Source organism: Danio rerio, chromosome 9, assembly GCF_052040795.2.
Source record: "Danio rerio strain M-AB ecotype USA chromosome 9, GRCz13ab, whole genome shotgun sequence".
In the NCBI taxonomy this organism is placed as follows: Eukaryota; Metazoa; Chordata; class Actinopteri; order Cypriniformes; family Danionidae; genus Danio; species Danio rerio.
The window spans coordinates 7,316,377-7,341,522 of record NC_141029.1 but is presented as its reverse complement, the minus strand read 5'-3'; the positions used below and the strand labels follow the sequence as shown (position 1 = coordinate 7,341,522).

General features: G+C 34.7%; 1 protein-coding gene and 1 long non-coding RNA gene across 7 annotated transcripts in view; one reads left to right on the top strand and one right to left on the bottom strand.

Moving 5' to 3' along the window:
- Positions 1-25,146, bottom strand: part of inpp4aa (inositol polyphosphate-4-phosphatase type I Aa) — a 149,911-nt gene that overhangs the window by 48,691 nt on the left and 76,074 nt on the right.
- Positions 6,241-13,447, top strand: LOC147842246 (uncharacterized). The gene is made up of 2 exons (XR_015499144.1): positions 6,241-7,530; positions 12,780-13,447. It is a non-coding gene; the product is annotated as an uncharacterized LOC147842246 (long non-coding RNA).

The window sequence follows — 25,146 nt, the reverse complement described above, 5'->3', positions numbered from 1 at the left end:
CAACAATCATTTCGTTGCGATTGAGTGAAAAACCAGGGACTAGTTCGCAAAAGTAGGTTTTTCCTATATTGATGCATATTTACCGAACGGTGTGACTGACAGCAGTGGTTTTAGTGTCAAACTGTTCGGTATGAGCAGGCCTATCATATGGTATGTATTTTGTGTGGTTTTGCAAAAGGTTGTGTGATACACAACCCATTACATCTTAAAATTGCGTAAAATCGCCCCCTAGTGGCCGATTTCTTTCAAAATACTTACAGACCTCTAGGTCCATAAGTCGAACATACCCAGCGAGTTTCGTTTCGATCGCTCATCGTTAACCTTGCTAAATGGCTGCACAATTTTAATTGGCTAGTGGCGGCCATGTTTTTTGAGATGTGTCATTGTCCTTATAAGATGTCGTGGCAAACTGGTCAAAGACACTGCATGCCAAATTTCAAGCTGATCGGACTAACGGTTGTACGGTTAGGGTCATTTTATGGTTTTTAAGCTTTATAGCGCCACCATGTGGCCAAAGTCCGCTGTTTTTGCACTGTCACCTCAAATTGAGCTTATACATGTGTGTACCAAGTTTGGTGATGATATCTCATTCCGTTCAAAAGTTATAGCTCCAATTAGCATTTAGCTTCAATTAGCATCGAACATTGTTGTGTACTGTTTCGAGTGAGAATAAAAATGTCAACTTTTTTTTGATAATTATTGATATTCAGTGTCCAGAAAACATTCGAGAGCTAGTTTGGTTTAGATTGAGTGAAAAACCTAGGACTAGTTCGCAAAAGTAGGTTTCGGATAAATCGCGATGTAGCGGGAAAACGGTGCGTCGTAGAGCAAAAATTTCTGCCATACACTTTTGTTCAGGTTAACCCAAGGATTCAAAAAATGTAAAGTTTTTGAGTCTACGACAAACGGTGAACGTATAGCGGCCAAAAATGTCCAAAAAGTGTTTTTTTGGCGCCATAGCGCCACCTATGGTCTGATTTGGCTGATCTTTGGCCAGAACGTAGTGTACCGGGGTACTACGATCTGGCCAAGTTTCAGCTCTCTCGGCCTTACGGTTTGGTCTGGGCAATAGTGACTTCGGCAGAATAATAATAATAATAATAATAATAATAAAAATCTTAACAAAAACAATAGGGTTTCAGCGCTTCGCGCTTGACCCCCTAAATATAGCTGCAAGCAGCAATTAACGGGGGTCAAGCAGTTTAGCAGGGTAAGGTCATATAGCAGTTAGGACGCCTGTAAGTAGTTTATTCGACAACGAAATATCTGATTAGAGTGTTAGAGTTTATAGATTGAGCTAACAAATGTTTGATTAAACACTCCAGAAAAGCAATTTCAGTTTTTACATATTGGCAAATTTTTAATGAACATTTCGAGTGACCGCTTTTATGTCAAAGTGACCAGTAAAAGCAGCCCTATGATATAATGTGTAGATCAAGTCATGGCACCTTAGACAAAGACACGACATGTCAAATTTCTAGGTAATCAGATAAATGGTTACTCGGATACAGTGATTTTACAATGTATAGCGCCACCATGTGGTCAATGTCTACGGGTTTTATGCTCTGACCTCTGATTAACCTCTTGCATGTCTGTGACAAGTTTGGTGATGATATTTCTATCCATTCATGAGTTATGGCAATTTTAGCTCTTCTTAATAAAATTGACAAAACTATAACATAACTATATAAAATGAAGATTTTGTGTTTTATTTAAAGAATTAAAAATCTACAGAGTAAAAAGTGTGACAAGCTTCAACTAAATTTGATCTGAAATGCATTAACCATGTTTATGATATGTCAGTTTGGGATTCAGAATGCATTCTTTGCTACAGAGCAGTAAAATAAACTATGAGTGGTCTGTTACTGCCGTGTAGTGGCCACAGTTGTGATTTTGCAATTGGAACACGCGGAAGAAACCCACATCAAGACGGGGAGAACATTCAAACTCCACACAGAAATGCCAACTGACCCAGCCGAGGCTCGAACCAGTGACCTTCTTGCTGTGAGGTGACAGTGGTACCCACTGCATCATGCCGCCTAAAGGTAAATCATTTTTATAAAATGTATTATAAGATTAGTGTGATTATAAAAAAGTGTCAGATATGCAAAAGTCTGCATACTTTTATGTTTGCAAAGATTCATTTAGTATAGCTTTAATGTGTGATTAAACTCTCATTGAAACCTATGAATGTAAAACATCATCATTGAATTTTTAATGTAAATATTAATTTTAAATGAAATGTTAAGCACAGTAACACTTTATGACACTATAAGTGTTGTCGGTGTGAATTACAAAGGTGCTTGATTTAAAACAAATGGTGCTTTAAAAACTTCAAGTACTTAAATCAGTTGTCCATGAAAGTGTAGGAACTCATTTTGTGTAATATTGCTACTTAATTTGGATTGAAGCATATAAACATACAACAAGTATATATTTTCTCATTTTATTTACTTAATTTTATTTTTTGAGTCATTGCTATTGGTCATGCTTAATTTTTATTTGTTTTGTTTTTTATACTTCAAGGTAAAAAAAATTTATTTATATTTTTTGTAAAAACAGTTTCTGAATAAAGTTGTAATGTTATGATTTTCATACTGTTGGTCAAACAGTATAATTTCAGACAGACTCAGTCTTCACAGTTTTCAATATAAGGGAGATAATAATTGATAGCATAATAAAATTGTTTAATAAACATTATAATTAAACACAATGTTTAATATTTATAGGTACGCTTGTAAAATGTAATATGCAATCTTTATTTACTTTTTAAACCTAAATGTTATGTTGGTAAAAAATATTGAGTGTTTGAATTTGGTTGTGTATGTTCTGTAGATTATAATTTACATTGCAAAACATAAAACTCCAAATCTCTTTTAGGTAAATTAGTTATTGACTACTGTAATTTAAAAATTCTAGGTTTAACAGACATACATTTTGTCATTTAAATTGCAAAGTCCATTTTATATATTTTGGCAAAGGTGCATTTAGTAGTTTTCAGTAACGCGTGATTAAACTCCCATACACTAGAGGGCGCGCATTGTAACACAACGAGATCGTACTTCCTTTTTATCCACCCTTGTTCCACCTGCTGAAGCGTAAGCATGCGGTTTTTTGTCTCTCTATGTAATCTATGCAATATCTGTTTTAATATTAGTCATCCATGATAGTTTTTAGTTGGTATAAGTCTTTTTTAATCTGTTTGTATGTTTTTCGGGTGTATTTTGTGATTAAACGTATTTAGGCACGCCTTTATTTTAGTAACATAGTGAAATTTAGCTGATCTGCATTAGCCTACAAGATAATGATTTTAAAATAATCTAAAGAAAAGTTGTGTTGATCTTGTTATTTTTAACACTGTTAGTCTTCAATGTATTTAGTTTGATCTAAGCCAAAGCATGTCAGATTGGCAGGTCATTGAGTAATCTGAAAACAGTGCAATGGTCACCAGAGAGTCAATGTTCTCTTTCTCTGTCTAGATGGGCTTAACGTTTACACTCGTTAAGCGCCAAATGCAAGTAAAAAATAAACGCTGACTATTGTCGGTATTTTAAAAATGTCAATTTCCCGTAAACGCCATTAAGCACGTGTTTTAACAGTGCTAATTTGACATTGTGTTCACGTGCTAAACACAAATGACCGATCCGCTGATTAATCGCTACTTTAAAAGGCTCCTGGTATATGTGTTCACACTGTGAACAGCAGTGAGTTCGGTGATATAATGACGTTCACGGCCAATCAATCAGTCATTTCTGTTGAGCAGGTGAACACAATGGTAAATCAGCGCTGTTTGAGAACGAGCTCAAGAGTGCTGAAAGCGGGGGATGGATGTTTTTAAAAATTCGGCAAATTTAGTTGACTTTCACTGTGTTTTGCACTGCCAAATACACAATTATGAGATTAAATCTTCATCCTGGAGTTTATTATCATAATCACTGATTTAGTGTTGTCTAAAATTAAAGTTAAACCCTTTGAGATAAATTATCTTTATAATCCCTATTGACAGCAGCATAAAACCATTGCTTTAAACATTAAAATATTGTAATCTCAATTCAAACCCGCATAACATGAACAATAATTGATGATAATGATTTGCATATGTTTATTAGGTATAAACACTGCATTCAAATGTGTTTTATTGAGAGGGATTCAGTTTTTACACTTTCTTCTTTACAAACTGTTATATAAAACTGAAGAACTGAGAGAACAGTTTATAGTTTAGATATAAACACTTGTTTATGGTAAAACTTAACATTACAGTTTAATGGAACTAACTGACTAACATTGTGTAACCCACAGGTGGCAACAAACAACTATCCAAATTATGTCACTGCATGGGTTTTCAGAAATGATCCACCTATAATGAAACCTGAAGTTTTATGTGTGAATTGGTGAATCATTAATTGAAGATAAATATATGTTGTACTAGATGTTATACTTGTATATTTAGCATTATCAGGAACAGTAGCAAAGCCATTCAAAATAGAATATTTTCCTTTTTTCAGCGTTCAGTGTTTTTCTTGTTTTATTAAAAAAAATGACAGACAATAGTTTTTGCAGTAATATTTTTGTATAAATGAAAAAACAAATGACTCTTGTCTCCTCCCTTTTTTGCTGATCCAAAAAAGGTCTGACTCTTCACCATTTTTATAAACAGTATTTTTGCTCCATGTAATATTTATCATTAATAGTTTCTTTTTTGTCTGTTTTTTGTTTTTCAGAACGTTGTGAAAGCTGATTTGTGGAGGTAAGGTTCTGCTTATTATTTTTATGATTACGTAGCAAATAGTTTCTATAAATATTTTATGCAGTTATTATTGTTTTACAGTGTTATTAGTAGACAGTAGGGTTGTGCAGCTAGACGATAGTATCGTGTATCAACGATAGGCAAAAATATTGCAGAGTGCTGAAAACTATGATGATTTTAAAGACGATATTTAGCTCGTTTTGCACTAATGTAGACCTATTACATGTTTTAATTGGATTATTGAACAAAGTGAATAGTATTACTAATTTTAATCATCATCAGTAATAATAAATTAACTACAAATAATATGATATTCAACTGTTTACATCAACATCACCTGACCGACACTTTTGGACAAAATTGAATTACTTCGATTGCTCTCTTGCGCGCTCTCTCTCTCTCTCTCAAAACAAAACAAGTTATTTATATCTTTTATATCCGTTATTAATAGCCTATTTAAGTTTTAAGGGGGCTTATAGACTATTTTTTCATTGCATGCATTGACTGCTCCTTCAAATAGTACACGAAATATACCTGTCTTATTTGTGTTTAATTCGATAGAATGATAAACACGGACATGCGCATTTTTCAGAAAATAACCCATATTTTTAATTTTCAAACATATGTTAGGTCTTTATTTATTTTTTAAGCCTAAAATATATTTTATTTATTTATTTAAACTTGTCTATATGCAATTAAAAACAATCTGTATGTAACCATTCGTTTTGGCATTAAATTATTATTGAACAGATTATTAATAACTTATCAAAAAACATTTTACTGAGCTCAGTAAAAAGTTTTAGGTCAAATAGTCTGTTTAATATTATAGCAATAGGCTAATGTCGACTCACCGCAGCCATGTCTAAAATGAAACTCTTATCAGAGAACAAAAAACCCATGTCAGGTGCAACATTGTGTTAGATCTTAGCAAATACAAATGTGACACTGTGGATGATTACTTTTGTGATTGATTAGACCTGAAGCTGCGCCGCGGTCAACTGAGCAAAACATGGAAAACTTCACAGCATAGAAAGAGTCATGTGCGGGCGGCGACTCCTCCATCCTTCTGTCTGAAAGGACCTTAATACATCCTTGTTTCTTCCTTGCATAGATAAATGTCATTTTATTTGCTTTCATCCATGTATATTATATCCATTTTGCGGCAGTCCCGTCGGCTGAGGATAACGGCATGAACCCGAAGTTAACGTCAAATCCTGTCCCGTGCCACAGAGTCCGCATCTGTTGCATCGAGTCTTGTTTGATATAATTTCTGTCTCAAAGCCCATTTAAGCTGTAAAAGCACAGTGGTTTGCATTGGTTTGATTTATCCAAATTCAAACGTTATGCAAATGCAATAGGCTATTAAATAAGTTTAAAAATCAGCCAAAAGGTTAATAAATATGTTTAGATATGGTTAAATATAATAATATTTTAATATTATATTTATTATTATTTTATATATAACACTGCCGCGCCCCCATGCGATAGTATCCTGTGTCGGCGATCTCACAGAGGGGCGATATGGCGATCTGAAAATTTTGTATGTCGCTCAGCACTAGTAGACAGACTAATTTTTGATTTTCAATAATGTACTGTAGATTATGTATATGATTTTGATTGAGACATTGGATAAAACAGGTTCACTCAATTGCGGTTAGGTTTAAAAATAAAAAAAGAATAAAATTTCATAATCTAAAACAAATGTATGGCACATATAGTCTTCTCTTTATCCTAAATAACACTTTAAAATTTATTTCCAATTAAATGTATTATTAATGAGGAACAAAACGCTTGTTTTATCAAAAGTAGGAATTACTGCGATCTCATTAAGGTATTGTTATTCTTCACTGACTTGTATGTTTTAGGATTTCAAAGGTGTGTCCCCTATTATGTCAACATTGTCAGACATTTATAAAAATGTATTAAATTAGCCAGTATTGAGTTGTTGTAACTCTAAAAAGTCCCCCTCAGCATATTCAAATTTTGCATAGTATCTCAAGAGGAAAACATTAGGATAAGTCCTGGTTTGTCGACATTAAATTAGTTAGCAATAGTTGATCTCTGCACAGCAGCATATTTACCTGTTTGGTTGGCATGTTGCATTTGATGTGAGCAGATAAGCAGAAACAGGCACACGTGTATGTCTATTTGCAATCAATTGGACAGGTGTACCTAATAAAGTGGCCGGTGAATGTATGTGTGGCTGCACACGTGTGAATGTTGTGACGGTAGGAATAAACCGCACAACAACTACATCAAATAACCATAGGAAAAGTTCTTGAAGCTATATGAAATTACTATTGTTTAGTTAACCTTTGTTGAATTTATTCTAAAATGTAAAAACAAAGGTTATTTATTGCTGTTTAAATAAAAAGTAAAAAAAAAAATTTTAGCATTTTTTTAAATTAATTTTTCACAGTTTAATAGGATAAAAAAACTCAAAGGTGTTAAACCCTTTGAGGGTAAGTTAATAGCAAGTACATTTTAGGGTGAAGTAAACTTTTAGGTGAAGTAAGTTTTAAATGTATGATGTTGACAATAAATATTGGCACTGTCAAAACAATGTTTAAAATAATTTAAAGTTGAGAGATTGTTATAAACTATAGCTCAGTACATGTAAAAAAAAATCTGTTTTTACTAAATGTTTTTGTACCCTGTTTTGTCTTATTTTACTACAGTTAAGATTATAGATCTATTATGTACTGTAAGATTTGTGTGCTGTAATATAATTTCTAATTTGTTTTTGTTTTTCATGTTGATGAAACAATGGAATAGATTTCAAGGTAAGTTGAAATAATTGCAAAATGTTCATCATAATTTTAGGAAATTGTTAAACTGCAAGTTGTGGTACTTGGTAATGTTTTAAATAAATATGATACTATCAGTTTTATTCAAATAAAAGTCTATTTACAGTAAATGTAAATATTTGCACCAGCTTGTAACTAATAACCAAAACTAAAATATTTTAACATTCAGCAGCAGTAATCCACAAAATATTACATTTTGTTTTGTTTAGTGTCATTGTTAATGATGTAGACCATGGCTATTCAATTAGTGGCCCACGGACTGAACTTGGCCCGCGAGGCAATAGGTTTCGCCCCTTTAAATAGTGTAAACAAGACATCAAAAATAAATTTTGTTCAGTCGAAAAATGGTTGCTATAGTTATGAAATGATGTGTATCTGTTTAATATAGCACGAGCTGCACAGAAAGTGAGTCACCTGACATTGAGTAGCGGGAGCAGCCGAAAACATTTAGATACTTAAGCTTCAAGGCAATGTGCGTGCACAAGCAAAGCAATGCGCTTGTGCCTTCCAGACTCCCCAAGTACAAAATATCTCGGGCCGTAGTGATAAGAGTTGTGCGTGGCATTCTGATGATAACAACAGTTTGAGTACTTGCCTAATATAAAGCTTAAATTTACATTAGACGTGATAACCGTGAAACCATGTTTTTTTTTTTTTTTCAAACTATATAATCGTACAACCAAAATTGTTGCATACCTAATTGAAATACAACATTTGAGTGTTTGTAAAAAAAAAAGCCAGTTGTGTAATGCACTGATATTATATGGTTTCAAAATGCAATATATTAACATTTTAATGTAGAAAAATACAATGGGTGTCCTATGCCGTGTTCAGACTGTATGATTTTTCAAAGTAGTGATGTCATGGATGTTTTCACACTGCATGACTATCTGGGCTTGCGTTTTGTCACTGCTGTTTTTACACTGTAGCATGGATCGGCGACAGGCTTACACACTGCATGAGTTTACAATAGAAAGAATTGCCGACAACTTTGTCCAAACTACAACTCACAACCAAACACACGTGAGAAGTGACATGGAAACAATGCCAAGTCACGTAATATGTTTCGTTATTAACTACATAATGATAAAGAGTACGGTAGAAATGTACATATTTGCTCACCTAGCTTTTAAAGGGAATTGGCAATTTCTCAGCTCAGATGACATGTCAAACACGGTTTTTCTGCTAAATTTCCACTAGCTTTTCCTCCATTTCTTGGGTCCAAATCAACTGAAAATGAGTGCTTTTAAATTCTCCCCTAAACTCCCGCTGGCCTGCAAGTACCCATGCTAGTGGATGCTGCTCTCTCATTGGCTGTAGGTGATCGCAGTTGTTATTTTCAGTCAAAACTCTTTTCACACGCCATGATTTGAATCCCTGACAGCTCCAGACATTTAGCACGTCAAATATCTCACGGCTGTCGGTGACTCATCTGCAATTCTCTTAGATGGCGTCCTTGATAGTTCATACTGTGTGATTGTCACTCACATGAATGAGTACTAATTTGACTGTGATTTCAGCCATTTGTCGGCGATTTCTCAAAAGCTATCAGCGAGTCAAAATCAAGGCTAAAATCATGCAGTCTGAACTGTGCATTAAGGAGCAAAAATAAAGCATATGGGCTCTTGTATGCTGTGTGTTTTCACTCATATTTGAAGTCATATCTCTCCGGCCTTTTATTTGGGATGCTTTTTATGATCTGGCCCCCATGACAAACTAAATAAATAGCCCTGATATAGACTTAGGGCTGGCCGATAATTTGATGTAGATAATTGTCACAATAAATATTTTTTCGGTAATACGATAATGACAGTTTGATAATTGGTCAATAATATTTACGCACTATGCATAACGCATAGTTTATGCATAGTTAATTATTTGCAGCCTGCCTTTCCGAGTGCCGCATGCAGAATACAAGTTAACAGTCATATAGTGTCTGTTGCACTTGCAGTAAGAAAAAAAAAAAAAAAGGTCACAGACATTGACAAGAAACGTCACTAGACTTCAGTAGTCTTGAGCTACTTAGTTTTTTTGCAATCCAACACAAAACAGCAACGTGCAGTGAAAACTGCAGACGACTTTTGTAATCAAAAGCAAAAAACACCACAGACCTGTTTCATCATTTAAAACAATGCCACCCTTATGAAGATGCAATGAAATTACAGACCCAAACAAGTGTTGGTAAACCAACTACCCAGCAGAGTCTCATGTCATCATTCTCAAAAGCCGTGCCTTACGAGAAAAAGTTTAGCAGCTCTAGTATTCAATATTTGGTATTTCACTATTTTAAGTAATTGTTTTTAGGTGGGTATTAATCAAATTGCACATTATCTAAAAAGTGTTTGAAATTTGGAATGTTTGCTACAGGTGCATACTGCATTTTTGAAGTTAATGTCTCATATGATATTAATTTAACATTTAAATTTGATCAATTGGGGGGGATTATCATTTTTTTATTATATACATTTATATATATATATATATATATATATATATATATATATATATACATATATATATATATATCTTTGAAAATGTGTCTTTTTGAAACTAATTTCGTTTTGTATAATGTGTAACTTAATTTTGATGTATATTCTGTTGGTTGGTTATGTATAGCATAAACAAGAATTAATAACATCTGAGGTGAACACAAGCCCCGCTATATGCTTTAGCGCCAAAACAATCCATCAAACTATGTTCACGGTTTCGTTTCAATTCAGTAACGAAGCACGATTTGAGCAGCATGAGCTATACAGTCTTTGCAGGCTATTCGCAGCACTTATAGTATTGTTAGATTACCTCGGAAGATTAAACTCAATCTGAAGGATAATAACTCGGAGGCATGTGTCAACGGAGACGCTCCCCGCATATCTCGCCATGATGCGCGCTTTATAAAATGAGAGTCTTCTAGTCCCATATTCGTGCCAGTCTGTCAGATAAAATTTGTGAAAACATCCGCAGATATGAAGAAGATCTTTAACGGAGAAAATTCTGTGACCATTAACTCGCCTTTAACTTGTTCAAAACTTAATTTTTTCTGACGTTAAACAATAATATCCAATAACTTATGTCTTTAATTGTTGAAAACTTGAATAGTAAATGCTAAATTAAGATTATTCTTTTGCTTATTTTATTTATATTGTCAGACAGCAAAACATTTCACAAAATGTGTTAAATCAGCTGCACAAAGTTATTGGTATGCTGAAAATCCTATAAAATCGATAGATATAAAGATTTTACGTTTATCGTGATAAATATCTATATCGACTGGTATGAAAAAGATTATCGTAATTTTTTCTTTTTCCATATTGCTCAGCTCTATGTAGACTTCATCATAACTGACTTACTGGTGTTTCATGAAATAGTTAATTGTTTGTAGCAGTGGAGGCAAACATAGTTTCTTAAGGTTCAGAGCTCTGCATAGTTTTGTTTTAACCCTGTTTAATTGTTGAATCGAGCTTAGAAGTAATTTCCGCTGAGGTATGGGCTTTCAGAAAGAGAGTTTAGCAGCTGTAGTATTCAATATTTGGTAGAAAATACATTTAAAATAAAAATTAATAAATAAATAAAAATGATATAGAAAATTATCTTTGTGATTTCAAGTGCACTTCAAGAAACAGTAAGTGATATAGTTTACATTTTTAAAACATTTTGCAGTATGGGGTATATAATGTGCTGCAATTACCACAGCTGTTGTGCACACAACATATATACAGTGTACATGCATACATTTTTTATTTAACTATTTGTTGACATCCTGTTATATTTGCTGTGTTAGTAGATTACTAAAGTCAACATTAGATGCACATGTCTGTTTGTGCTTGCGAATGTTGTAAGTTGTAATGTTGTAATGTTGTTTGAAAAAACCAAATACCTATAACCAAATAAATTCCTGCTTCGGTCTTAACTTTTTCCTATTTATACAGAAACCCACTTTGATCGAGCAGGTAGAAGCAGCATGTACCTTTTAGCAAAGTAAAAATCAATGATCTGATAATTTAATCTGAAACTCACACACATTTTGGACTGAGTACTTATTATGCACATTGATAAAAGGGTAAAATTTGACCGGCATAAATGTAGAAGGAGACAGAAATAAAATGACATGTAACTTCACGGTATTAACAGTTAATGTGAAATTAAAACATAAGTTTGTGCTGTTTTTAAAAAAAATTATTTTCATCGGGATGACCTGATGGTTTGCCCCTTCCATGTTTATCATTGTGCACAAGAAGAAGCAATAACTGCTTTATTCCTGATGTCATTCAGGGATGTTATTTTAGACCTATCTAGGCTATTGTGTATTTAACATAATATCATGTAGTCCTATAATGTGCATTTGAGGAAGCTGCTGATTATGAAATCACTTTGAATGCGTGTGTGGCTGTGCACTTTTTCTGCTTTCACAATTGCCTATCACGACCATGTGTGCTGTATGTACATTATAAATAAAGCCAGGACACACATTTGTTATCCTCTGCAATTCATCTGTTCTTATGTTACTTATTTAGTGCTACAGCCAGGCACCCCAAGTTTCATACCTAAAGTTTACATATTACAAATTTACAACTATACATTTTATAATTTATTACAACTATTACAAACGGGGACTACGCTTAAGGGATAGTACTATTGATTAACTTTTTAGCAATGTATGATATATTTTCTGGGTGAAATGTTGAAGATTATTAGGCTACTCAATTCAACTGCACTTTATATTTTAAGGCCTTTAATTAACTTAATTTGAACTGTTTTACTCGATTGTTGAGTTGTAGTTTATTTATCGCATGGAATAAAGAGTCTACTAAATTACAGGAAAGTGTATATTCTGTGGACACAGAGCACTAAACCAAGTTAGTGGCGACATCTAGTGGCAGTGGAAGGTGGTTACTCCCTACTTTAAAGTACTTCTGTACAAACCTATTAAATATTACCTAAATTACTATTAAACTGCTAAACACTAAATCTGATGAAACAAAACATTTAACTTAAATTGTCTTATTACTATCTATTATATCTATTATTATCTCTCTCTCTCCATATATATATATATATATATATATATATATATATATATATACATACATACATACATATATATACATACATACATACACATATCTCATCTTCGTTTTTTGTCATAAGCTGATCACATGCTTGTTATATGCAATTGTCTGCATTACGATTTGTTAGTATGCGATTAATTTTTGCCATTCTCTGTGCAGATGCCTCGTACGAAGGGCTCTCAGCGATCCAAGGCTGCCAAGAAGAGGATAGCAGACCGGCTGGCTGCTGATCCTGAAGAGGTCCTGCCACCTCTTAAAAAAATGGCAGAAATACCTGAACGTTGTGTGTATCACAACGGCAAAAAAAACTCTGACAAAAGAAATGACAAAGGAAAAAATGACATAAGGAATGACACAAAGAATGACACAAAGAATGTTGCAAAAATGCCTGAAAAATACGCTCAAAGTCTCTTTCACCTAAACTCTCCTCTAAACCCTCTACCTAAAGTCTACTCTGATCCCAAGCCTAATCCTAAGCTTAAACAACATACTGAGATAACTATGAATGCTGTTTCTGAATTATCTCCACAGACTTCCATCATCAGAGGCTCTTTCCATCAAGGAGATATCTACTTCGGCCAGAATATGGGAAAGCAATGTGGTGCAAATAGTTTAATTGCAATTGTGATGAGTAAGATGAAAAGTGTTTTGCAGTGGAGCTCGAGTGATCTGGATTCTGTTCTGCTGAATGGTGATGAGCTGTACAGCGCCATGAGAAATGCTGGAAAAATCAACGATCCTGGACGAGGCTATATACGTGTTGATGAGCTGCCTGACACTCACACAATGAATGATTGTACATTTTCAATAAAATATGATCAAACATTGTCTGGCCTTTTTGGTGTTGATGAATATGCAGAAGGTTTGCAAGGTTTTGCTATGTCTCTTGATGAAGCAGTGAATCAAGCTTTTCAGATGTGTGATGCATGTTTGGTAAATATTAATCTAAACATCTGTGCTGTTGTGAGACAACATTCCTGGTTTGCTGTAATAGATTCCCATTCACGCAGCTTTGATGGTACGTGTGCAACAGAAGGTAAAAGCTTAGTGGCATTTTATCCCAACATGGAGTCTCTGCTCATCCATCTCAAAAAACTTGGTGAGTCACTGTATGCAAACAACAGTCCCTTTGAGGTAACTGGCGTCAAGGCAAGTATAATAGCTGATGGTGAACGTGTTGAAAATGTAAAGCGGTCCGTGTGTGATGCAGTCTTGGAAAACGAAACTGAAATGCAACCTGATACAGTCCGTAGTAGCTGTGCAACGAACTTGAGCACAGGTGAAAATCATCAATTGGGCTTGCATTCTGCATGTCGAACAAATGAAGACGCGGGTGATGTTGAATTCATTTTTCAAACAGATGGTGTCTCCTTTCAGTTTAGTCCGTTAACCATGCAGCAAGAAAAACGCATTTGCTTAAAGCTAAACTTGGCGCACAATGAAAAGGAACAATATCATTCAGATGCAATTGAAATGGCTGAGCCTTGTCAAACAAAAAGTATTGTGGGTGATGGAAATTGCTTTTTTAGGGCTTTAACGTATGCCATAACAGGAAATGAAGTTGAACACAGAAAATGCCGGCTAAGTGTTGTTAATTACATTTTGCAGAATGAGCAGAAGTATAATAAGTTTCTTAGACATGGACACAGTTCTGTACCAGAATATATTGCTAAATCCAAAATGAGATTTCTGGGAACATGGGCTACCGAACTTGAGATACAGGCTGCTTGTGACTTGATTGGTGCAGACATATTTACATACACTAGAGAGAAATGGCTAAAATTTTCATCTTCAGTGGTATTGTCAAATAGACGTGCTCATTTAAAGAATGGAATTTATTTAAAACATGTTAATGACTGTCATTATGAAGTCGTGATATGTGTGAAAACAAAAAGTGGGACTTGTGCTGGTATTTGTGCATCATCACTTGAACGACCAACAAACAATGTAAGTTCAAAACCTTCTTCAGACCTTTGTAAGCTTCGTAAGCAGAAATTCCAATACAACAATGACATTGATTTGAAAGAAATGAAACGAAGAGATAGCAGTGTAAAATACAAAGAAAACGAAAAACATAGAGAGAAGGTTAAGGAATATAGTGTTACAAAATACAGAGAAAATAAAAGACATAAAGACAATGTCAAAGATTACAGTGTTGCAAAATACAGAGAAAATGAAAACCATAGAGATAATGTCAAACAGTACAGTGTTACAAAATACAGAGTAAATGAAGAGCATAGAGAAAACGTCAAAGACTACAGTGTTACAAAATACAGAGTAAATGAAGAGCATAGAGACAACGTCAAAGACTACAGTGTTACAAAATACAGAGAAAATGAAGAACACAGAGAATCTGTGCAGAAGTACAGCATTGAAAAATATAAGGTAAATGAAATTCACAAAAACATGGTAATAGATTACAACAAAGAGAAATATAAAAATGATATTAGTTTTGTTCAGAGTATTAAAATGAGAAATACTGTAAGGCAACAGGAAGCAGAGAACAAAGGAAAAGAGATTGACTTTGTGATTGAACAGTTCAAAGAAAAAATATCTACAGGTCCTGAATATATTTGTTCCGTCTGTCATCGATGCTGCTTTAAAACACAGGTGAAACACTGCAATAAAAATAAATACTTGGAAAAATCAGAGCATGTTGGACACATTGCAGAAAAATGTATAACACTAAATTATCTTCATAAATGTAACAAACACTGTAGCCAAAATTGTGAACATATTGACAGTACAGCTGCATATCTATGGATTTGTCACACATGTGATCGAAAAATATGCGAAGGTAAAATTCCTGCTGAAAGTGTATCAAATAATCTTGGTTTAGACCCTATTCCTGTCGAATTAAGCTGTTTAAACTCTCTTGAGCAACATTTAATAGCAAAGAATATTCCATTTATGAAAATGCTGGCTTTACCTCGAGGAGGACAGAATGGAGTTCATGGACCTGTGACTTGCGTGCCATCTAATGTAACAGAAACAGTGAATGTTTTACCAAGATCAGAAAATAATGATTATATGGTACAAGTAAAGCTTAAGAGGAAACTGACATATAAAGGGCATTATGAATATAAATTTGTGCATACTGAAAAGATAAAAACAGCAATTTCGTATTTAAACAAAACAAACAAGTGGTATACAGACGTGAAATTTAACAATAGTTGGATTAATACTTTGAGTAAAGTTGAGGAAGAACAGATCAATGATAAAAGTGATAAAATGGAGTTTGATTTAGACGCATGTCAGGACATGTGTGTTGATGAACAGCACAATTCTGAAAATGAGGATGAAGAGATGACTGATGATACCCTTCAAGACCGACAACAGCATGGTTTGTTTATGGATACATGTTTACAACCAGTGGACATTGCACAAGAGATGTTAGATCAACACTTTGATGACATTATGTCACTTGCTCCAGCGGAAGGCAACAATCCAGTAAGAGTGTTAATGGATGAAACGAATGAAGCTAAATGTTTTCCGGTTCTCTTCCCAAAAGGAACAGGAACTTTTCATGACATACGACCTGAAAAATTAACACTGTCCAGGTACTTAAACAACAGAATCTTAAATGCAGATAGACGTTTTGCCCAAAACATGGATTATATATTTTATGGCCAATATTTGTCTGAACTTAATCAAGTTGTCTCAAATGTTTCTATTGCTTTGAGGAAGGGTTATGATACAAATAAAACAAAAATTACTCCAGAAACACTGATAAACAAAGACTCACTTCAAAAGATTTTACACGCTGATCAGGGTTACAAATTCTTAAAGCCAATAAGAGGGAGTCCTGTTTTTTGGCAATCTGTGCAAAAAGATTTGTTTGCAATGGTTCGGCAGCTTGGGATACCAACATGGTTTTGTTCATTTTCATCAGCTGACTTGCGATGGCCAGAGCTAATGCAAACTATTGTAAAACAAGAGGGCTGTCAAACTCCCGTTGATGAACTGGACTGGTCAGATAGATGTGGGATGCTTCAGCGAAATCCAGTAACTGCTGCCAGAATGTTTGATCACAGGTTTCATTGCTTTCTGAAAGATGTCATTATGTCACCAGCTGAACCAATTGGAAAAATAAAAGATTATTTCTATCGAATAGAATTCCAACAGCGTGGATCACCACATACACATTGTTTGTTTTGGGTTGAAAATGCACCTCAAGTGGACAGAGATGCTGATAATGAAGTAGTAGCTTTTGTTGACCGCTATGTAACCTGTGAAATGCCAAGTGAAAATGAAAATGAAATGTATGAGACTGTGAAAAGTGTCCAACAACACAGCAAAAGACATTCAAAAACATGCAGAAAGAAAGGCACTACATGTAGATTTAACTTTCCACGACCACCCAGCGGAAATACATTCATTGCAAGAAACAGCCAGACTGAAAATGACAAAAAAGAAACTAAAGGTAAAAAACATGAAACTACAAGAAAAAAATCAAATAGCTTTAATGAAATATCAAAAGACCAGGCTAAAGCTGTTATGGAAAAAGTAAAAGAATGTTTGTTGAACAACGACACTCTGTATGAATCAACTGACTCTTTCTTTGCATCTATTGGTATAAATCAAGAGATATTTGAAGCTGCTTATAATAAAATGACAAAGAAAACAACTGTTGTTTTGAAGAGGAAGCCTGCTGATGTATGGGTGAATCAATATAATCCAGATCTTTTACGTTGTTGGAATGCAAACATGGATATACAGTTTGTTGTGGATGCTTACTCGTGTATAGTATATATAATTTCATATATTTCTAAAGCAGAGAGAGAAATGGGATTATTGTTGGCAAATGCTCAAAAAGAAGCACACAAGCAAGGAAATATGGACGCAAAACAAGCTTTAAGAAAACTTGGAAGTGTGTTTTTACATAATCGAGAAGTTTCAGCTCAAGAGAGTGTTTATCGTTTGACTAACATGAAACTTAAACAAGGATCAAGGAAAGTGGTTTTCATTCCAACTGGTAGTAATACAATAAAAATGAGTCTACCATTAAACAACATCCATAAAAAAGCTCAATGTGGAGAAAGTGATGACATATGGATGACAAGCATTACGGAGAGATACAGAGCTCGTCCAAAAACAGAAGAGTTTTCAGAAATGTGTTTAGCAACATTTGCTTCAGAATACAGAGTTTTGTGTAAATCTGAAAAATGTTCAGAAAGAATAAAACTGGAAAATGACATGGGGTTTGTGAGAAAAAGAACTCGCACAGACTTTGCGGTCGTACGATATGCTTGTTTTTCACCGACTAAAAATCCAGAAAATTATTATCAAAGTATCTTAGAGTTATTTCTGCCTCATTTTTTCCAAAGTCAACTAAAACCAACAAATTTTACTTCCCATAAGGAATTTTATGACACTGGATTTGTTACAATACAAAAAGATCAGACTGAATCTGTGAAAATCCTAGTAGATACAAACATGTCAAAGTTTGAAAAAGAAGCAGAGACCATACAGAAAGCTGAAGATGATTTAGAACAATATGGACAAATGGAAGATGCTTGGGCTCAAATCTGTCCAGAAGCAGAACTTGAGCGTTTGGAATGTCTAGATAGTAAAAAACAACAAATCGAAATTGAGGAAGGTGATGATGTCATACCTGATCTACTACCAAATGCTGGTGTTTTTGAAACAGAGCAAAATCCATCTGTCATAGCAAAAAAAGATGCAGTGGCTTTAATGCGTTCTTTGAATGAAAAACAATCACAAATCTTTTATAAAGTGCGGCAATGGTGTTTAGCAAAAGTACAAGGTGAAAATCCAGATCCATTCCACGTGTTCATATCTGGTCCTGGAGGTGTGGGAAAGTCTATCCTGATTAAATCAATACACTATGAAACATCTCGCATCTTGTCAAAATTATCTGAAAACCCAGGTGACACACATGTCTTATTAACAGCTCCGACTGGTGTTGCTGCTTACAATATTAATGCTGCAACCATACACAGCACTTTCTCCATTGGAACAACCGCTGCACTGCCTTATCAACCTCTTGGAGATGACAAAATTAATTCTTTAAGGGTCAAATTTGGAAAACTCCAAATATTAATAATTGATGAAATTTCAATGGTAGATCATAAACTCCTAGCTTATATTCATGGTAGATTGAGGCAAATCAAACAAACAGGAGATTTTAAATCATTCGGGGGTGTATCTATAATTGCATGTGGAGATATGTATCAGCTAGGTCCTGTGAAAGGAAAACCCCTTTACACTGAACCAATGAACTGTGTTAACCTGTGGGAAACAAACTTCAGTTTCACAGAACTTACAGAAATTATGCGCCAAAAAGATAAACAATTTGCAGAGTTATTAAGTCGTTTAAGAATACGTAAAAAAGATGAACCAATGACTGAATCAGACGTTACTATGCTTAAAAACTGTGAAACAGGAGAAGGTGATGAATCTCCAGATATCCACATTTATGCAACTAACAGTGAAGTTGATATGCACAACATTACAATGTTACATAAAGTATGCTCTGACACAGTTACTGTGAATGCACAGGACTTTGAGAGAAATGCTAAAACTGGCCGTATGGAAAGAAAAGATGGGTTTCATTTCAGAGTTCAAAATACTTCTTTAGAAAAATCACTTGAATTAGCTGTCGATGCTCGAATAATGTTACTGAAAAACATTAATGTTTCAGATGGTCTTGTAAATGGAGTTTTTGGGACAATTAAAGACTTTTGTTATAAAGATGAAATTGAAACATTTCCATCAAAAATATATATAGAATTTGATGATGAGCGAGTTGGTAAAGAAGCAAGAAAGAGAAATTCATGTTTAAAACCTGGTCTGGAAAAATGCACACCAATTGAACCTGAGGAAGAAAAGGTAACCAGCAGTGGTGGTGTCAGAAGACAGTTTCCTCTAAGATTAGCCTGGGCATGCACCGTTCACAAAGTACAAGGCCTAACATTAGACAAAGCAGTTGTTTCAATGAAAAAAATATTTGCTCCAGGACAAGCATATGTAGCATTAAGCCGAGTGACAAGTATTGATGGACTCATAATTGAAGATTTTAATGAGAAAGTTATTTTTGCTAAAGACAACATTGAGAAAGCTCTACAAAGTATGCCTCCATTCATTTTTCCATGTAAAACAACAGAAAGTTATAAATTCACTATAATGTTACACAATGTTGAAGGATTAATCCCACATATACTAGATATCCGACAAGATAACAGATATGTTCAAGCAGATATGATATGTGTAACGGAAACATGGCTAACATCAAATTATTCAGAACATGCAGTCACTGTTGCTGGATACAATTTCCATTCCAAACCTCGAAGCACTGCATATGACACAAGTCAGGATTTTTTTGCTCAACTAAAAGAGGAAAATCGTGGTGGTGTTGGCATATATCACAGAGAGGACATGAAAGTTGCTGTAGTTGATTTACCGTGCATTAACATCGAATGTCTCATGTGCAATATACAACATTCAAACACAACTGTAGCAGTCGTTTACAGACCACCAAAATATACTTTACCATTGTTTACAGACAATTTTCTGAACTTGGTTAATCACATAAACAGCTTATCAGGTGGTAAAATAATTCTAGGAGACTTCAATGAGAACCTACTTGATAAATCCTTCATTCATAATGTCATGCAAGATTTTGGGTTCACACAAATAGTTAAAAGTGTAACAACTGAATATGGTACATTAATTGACCATGTATATATTAAAGATGTTGAGTTACATAAAATTAAGACTGAGATTATGCCCACATATTTCAGCTGTCATGAATGTGTTGTGATAAAATGGTCGATGTAATCTGTCCATAAAATGGGGGGAGGGGGATGCAGAGGTAAATGCAAGAAGTGGACAGCCTCTGTGGGAATTAATGCTGCCTTCACATGCTACCAGATAAATTAAATTAAAACCAAGATTATAACCATATAAGAAATGTGATATTGATTAAAAAATAAATTTAGTCACAAGAATGAACATATTTCTGGTAGCATGTGAAGGCAGCATAAATGCATAGGGATTTTAGTAAATGCTGCCTTCACATGCTACCAGACAATATTGTAAATTCCAGCTTCCTAGCATAAAATGTCATATGCAAGGACAATACAATATTTGTTATACAAAAATACAGAAATGTGTTTTGTTTTCAAGCTAAATCTTTTAGACAAAGAAATCAACAATCTTTCATTATAAAGCAAATAAATAAACAATAGTAATTATAAAATACAAATAGAAATGAATTAAAAAATAACTAAATCACACTTAAAAGACTTCAGAACAAGAAGTATGAAATTTCTGGTAGCATGTGAAGGCAGCTTGCAAATTCATCTAGTTCAGTGCCCACTACACACACTACAAGGCACTCTACACGTCACATCTGCCACTGAACTGAACTATATACTTCCTGAACTGGTTACTGCCACCATCAGAGCCACAGCTGAAAGAACTCCAGCAGCCTGACCTGCCATGACTTCTGATTCTGACCCTCCTGACCCGCATATGTTTCCTGACCCAAAATACCAAATTGACCTGTGTGGTCTGAATCGCCAGTGCCTCCAGAACCAGAGCTACCTGATCCACCAGGGATGTCTGACCTTCCTGTGCCTCCTGACCCAGAGCCACCTCATCCACCAGAGTTGTCGGACCTGTCTGTGCCTTCCGACCCAGAGCCCACAGATCTGTTACAGCTCCACAATATAGAGCCTCGGCAGCTCCACGTTCCAAGGTCGCCACCTGATCCACCAGGGTTGTCTGACCTGCCTGTGCCTCCAGACCCAAAGTCCTCAGATCTGCAACAGCTCCACAATCCAGAGCCTCGGCAGCCTCACATTCCAAGATCGCCAACTGATCCACCAGGGTTATCTGACCTGCCTGTGCCTCCTGACCCACAGTCCACAGATCTGCTACAGCTCAAGAATCCAGAGCCTAAGCAACTCCAAGCTCTAAGGTTGCCACCTGATCCACCAGGGTTGTTTGACATGCCTGTGCCTCCTGACCCAGAGCCCCCAAATCTGCTTGAGTTCCACAATCTACAACCTTAGCAGCTCCACGTTCCAGGGTCTTTGCAGCTCCATGCTTCTTGTCCTCCACATCTTCATTCTGCAGGGCCTCCGCAGCTCCATGCTCCAGGGCCTCCACAGCTCCACACTCCAAACTCACCTGCACTGCACAGACCTGGCTTCTCGTCCCTCCCCCTGCTCTGCCTCAGCTCCACCTCCCTCCCAAACTGTTCACAAACCATCCGTAAGTCCCACCTTGTGGGGAGGATATTTCACAGTCACGCAGTTGAGTGCCCACCAGACATGCTAGAGGGCACTACAAACATCACATCTGCCACTGGACTGAACTACATATCCCATTGTGCACTGACAACAATTTCAGATGTCCCCTTGATTACACATTCACAGCTAAACCTTGTTATGACTGATCCTTGGACTATACACACACACACACACACACACACACACACACACACACACACACACACACACACACACACACACACATGTATTGTTGATTCTTGTTTCCACATTATGCACTTGTAGGCGTTTTCCTAGTCTTACATTACCATATATTCACTCTTTGTCAAAAATATTTATTTTGCTGCCTACCTCATCCTCTTTACCTGTTAAACCAACTACTCTTTGGATTATCTGTATGATACCATCTGCACCTCTTTTCAATTTTGCCTGCTTGACCAATCTTAAATAAACAGCATTTGGACCTGACACATTGTTACAGCAACATTGCTGTTGTTTTTTCTCAATATTAGTTCATGTTAATGCCAAATACCTTATGATTTTTGCTTTAATTTAAACCTTTTAATTTTAGTTATTAATTAATTTAGTCAGTTAGTTGATGTTTGTTTCAAACATGTATTTTTTGGGGTTGGATAACACTTTTTTGAAAGTGATTCAAGAACTCATAAAAAGGTAATCTTGTTTTTTCAAAATGTTTTATAATTACATTAATGCCATTATTATCAACATAATATTTATGTATATACTCTATAAATCTTCACATAAATATTACTCAATTGTCAATTCATAATCATAATATAATAAAACTGGGAAAAAAGATTTTTTGTATATTAATTAGTAAAACTTGACAATTACAATTTAAACAAAACAACAGTGATTCAGTAAACACTTAAATTACAATGTTCTTGAATGCTATTCGACTCTAAACTGTAAACAAAGTTTTTTTTAAATAAACAAGGTCTATCAGTAACCAATAACTTTTCTTTTGCTGCACATTTGTGGTAGTAATGGTGATTTCTAGCATTGATTAATAATAAAAATTGTTTTTATAAACTTATTAGTTGAGTAATTTAAAATTTAGCAAATTTGTTTACACTCAAATCAAATGTCACATGTGCTTAAATATGTGTGTGACGTTGATATTTCTCTTACAATGTACTTCTTTTGTTGTTGTGTTTCTTTTGTTACTATGTCTTTAAGAAGAGCTTTCCAAAATGAACATATCTACCTGCATGTCAAATTAAGCTAATCGGATAAAACGTTACTCAGACACATTGATTTTTCAATGCATTGCTCCACAATGTGGTCAGTATCTAAAAGTTTCATGCTATAACTCTAGATTGACCTCTTGCATATGTGCAACAAGTGAAGATATTTTAATCCACTCATGAGTTTTGACCATTTTAGCTCTTTTTAATAAAAATTGCAAAAGAGCAGTAAAATAAGCTGTTAGTGATCTCCTAGTCATCTACTGGACATGGTGTACTGGCCAATTATTTATGTGATTACAGCCATGTAGGTGTGCATAATCATATTCCTTCTATGATTGAGCATGTTATAACTACGTAAAATAAAAATTTTGAATTTTATTAAAATAATTAACAATCTACAGAGTAAAAAGTGTGACAAGCTTTGACTAAATTTGATCTTCAATGCATTAACTGTGTTCATGCCATGTCAATTTGGGATTCAGAATGCATTACATTACATAACATTCTTTGCTGCAGTATACAAAAATAAACAATAAGTGGTCTGTTACTGCCATCTAGAAGCCACAGTTGTGATTTTCTTTACATATGTTTTAAAACAATGTGTTTAATCATAGAACCAGTTTTACCTATTAGAATTATTATGAAGAGGTTAACTGGGACCAAATTAGATGTTTAATGCATAACAGTGTTTACATCAGGTCAAAATATGATTCAGAATGATCCTAAATGCAATTTCCCTGACTTTAAACTAAAAAAAAATGTAAAACAACAAAGGTATGCAAATGTTTTGAACAATAAATAAGTGGTCTTGTTGTGACATCTAGTGGTTAGAAATGGTAGGTGACAGTTAAAAGTCTGTTATAGTGGCTAAAATGATAGAATATTGAAAATGTGTTTTTGAGACCTTTAAACATCCAAGATGGACAAAAAAAACCTTATAAATCATTTCAGTGAAAAGTGTGTAAATGAAGAACATTTACTTCATTTTTAAGCCATTTTAGCATGTTTTTAGAACCATTTCCACTATTATAGCGCCACCTATTGGCCAATCTCCACAAAATTTTGCATGTTTATTCACATTGATATGCCACATCTGCTCACCAACTTCTGTGATGTTTTGGGTTTTCCTTATTGGTTTACAGGCATGTAGGTTCGTGTAGACACGCCCCTTTTGTTAATGAGCCTGTTACAGCTATCTAAAATGGAAAGTTCAATTTTTTTTTGATAATTATTGATCTACTCAGTCCAGAGATTCATACAACACTGGTTTCGTTGCGATTGAGTTAAAAACCAGGGACTAGTTCGCAAAAGTAGGTTTTGTTTATATGGATGGTTTTTTAATGAACAGTTTGAGTAACAGCAGTGGTTTTGGTTTCAAACTGTTCAGTATGAGCAGACCTCTCATATGATATGTAGATTGAGTGTTTTTTGTGAAATAGTGTGTAAATGAAGCAAATTTGCTTTATTTTTAAGCGATTTAGCATTATTTAAAGACTATTTTTGCTATTATAGCGCCACCTATGGTTTGATCTTCACAAATTTTTGCAGGTTTCTTCTCGTTGATATGCCACATGTGCTCACCAATTTATGTGATGTTTTGAGCTTTCCTTATTGGTTTACAGGCATGTAGGTTCGTGTAGACACGCCCCTTTTGTAAATGAGCCTGTTACAGCTATCAGAAGTGAAAAGTTCAAGTTTTTTTTGATAATTATTGATCTACACAGTCCAGAGATTCTAACAACACTGGTTTCGTTGCGACTGAACTAAAAACCAGGGACTAGTTCGCAAAAGTAGGTTTTTTGTATATTGATGAATATTTAACGAACGGTGTAAGTGACAGCAGTGGTTTGAGTGTCAAACTGTTCGGTATGAGCAGGCCTATCATATGATATGTATTTTGTGTGGTTGCGCAAAGGTTTGTGTAATACACAATCCATTACACACTAAAAATACGTAAAATCGCCCCCTAGTGGCCGATTTCTTTCAAAATTCTTACAGACCTCAAGGACCGTGAGTCGAACATGCCCAGAGAGTTTCGTTTTGATCACTCATCGTTAA